Here is a 2,173-nt window from a genome sequence, read left to right as displayed (position 1 = left end):
CCATTTTTTTTCCCGTACTATGCCCAAAGTAAATTTTTTCCCCCTAGTATACACGTATGATTAAATTTTAAATTTTCCCCGACACATTTATTTCCTCCGGCACTTATACTTGTTGACTTTTGACTTTTCAAGTTCTTTAACTAATAAATGAAGTACTCCCTCCGTCCCATACTGCCACATAACTAAATTATTTTTTTATCCCACACGGGACATATGTCATAATACCGAATATTTATTCTCTCCTCATGTATACACGTATGCACTTCAATTTTAATTCTCTAACACATATTTATTTCCTCCATGCACTTTTACTTGTTCATAAATGAAGTACTCAACATTATTACTTTACTTTACTACTACATAGAAGCATGGGTTTATACCCATGCTTCGTCGTCTGCATTTTTTTAAAAATAAAATAAAATTGGGCCCCATACTAAAAACACTAATCAATATTAAAAAAAAGGAGAAAAAAGTGGACCCCACCATCTCCAAACTCATGGAAAAAAAAGTGGACCCCATATTAAAAAAAATCAAGCAATATCAAAAAAAAAAAAAAAAAAAGTGGATCCCATATTAAAACAAGCAATGTAAAAAATAAAAAAAAAACGTGCACCCTATATTAAAAAATCAAACAATATTCATGTAATTCTCAAAGTATCCCCATTAAGTCAATAATAGGATTCGTTGCCCGTACGCGTATCAACCTATTAGTAGGGAGCATGTCACACCCCAACTTTTGATAGGGCATGATGGGCACCCGACCTTACTTAAGTAAAGCGAACCCGCTAATCCTCACGATAATCCTAATCTTACGGACTAAATCATAAAACGACCACATAATGCAAGCTCTTCAAAAAAAACATGCTTATCGTCCTTCTCAAATCAAGTAAAAATGCGCAATCGTAGGAAATACAGAACATAAATGTATAATGATACATCGAACTTGGAAGCCGCCACAAACCCATACATTCTATACGTGACTGCGTCCGCAAAGTCTCTAACATACTCAAGTTATCATAGCAGATACCTCGACTCGGCGACACTCGGAAGAAATGGAGCTCGCCAATCCGGTGAACATCTTCTACTAATATCCCCTACTAGTCGTGTACACTCGAAGGCATGAAACGCGACCCCGAAGAAAGCGGGGTCGACGGAATATGTACCGAGCATGTAAAGCATGAAATACAATAAACGGGATCATACCGAGATAAGGAGTATAGAAAATTAGTACAAAGAACTTAAAACCACAAAGCTTGCCTTTGAAACATAAATCATGCATGTCCATATCATATCCAATTCATTATGGGACTTAGAAACATAAGTGAATAGTCATCATGTACATATACATATAACGTGTCCCGGCCCTCCAGTGAGGGACTCGGTGAGACATAAGTAAATAATCATCATGTCATTATATCATCATGTCATCATATATATATATACCGTACTCGGCCCTCTAGTGAGGGACTCGGTGAATGAAATCATATCATCAGATATATACCGTACCCGCCCCTCTAGTGAGGGACTCGGTGAACGAGATCATGTCTCCATCATGTATATCATACTCGCCCATCCGTACCGGGCGTCACACACCCGAACCTTACTAGGGTGTGATGGCACCCGACTCTCCTCGCAGTCGAGCGAACCCTTAGACATTCGCGTATTAAAACCTGCCATTTCGAAAACTTCTTAAGACATCGAAAATACATACTCTCGACCCGGCAACACTCCGAAAGTCTCGAATGTGCCAACTACTATGAGCTCGCCAATCCCACCGGAACGTTCTCCTAGCAAAGTCTTTCACTCGTCCGAGTGTCCGCGTGGCATGAAACGCAGCCCCCGAAGAAAGGGGGCCGCACGGGCACGTACCGAATATGTAAGGCAGTGACAAATAATAACCGCAGCTTAATTTAGTAGGGAGAAAATCACAATCACGCTCATTACCTGCAGCCTTCGCTTAAGAGAAAACTTAGATAAACACACAGAGTCTCAAACAAGCTTTAAGTAAATAATCGCAATCCAACTAACGAATCCAGAGTAAGTAATGTAATCTAGAACACCTCTTCTAAAAGTAATGCAATACATCACACGCGCCGCTTCCGGCAAAATAATGATAGCCCTTCGGCAGCCGCTTCCGGCTCGGCATCGATAATGGCCCTTCAGGCACCGCTTC

Source organism: Lycium ferocissimum, chromosome 9 (assembly GCF_029784015.1).
Source record: "Lycium ferocissimum isolate CSIRO_LF1 chromosome 9, AGI_CSIRO_Lferr_CH_V1, whole genome shotgun sequence".
In the NCBI taxonomy this organism is placed as follows: Eukaryota; Viridiplantae; Streptophyta; class Magnoliopsida; order Solanales; family Solanaceae; genus Lycium; species Lycium ferocissimum.
This window is presented reverse-complemented; position numbering follows the sequence as displayed.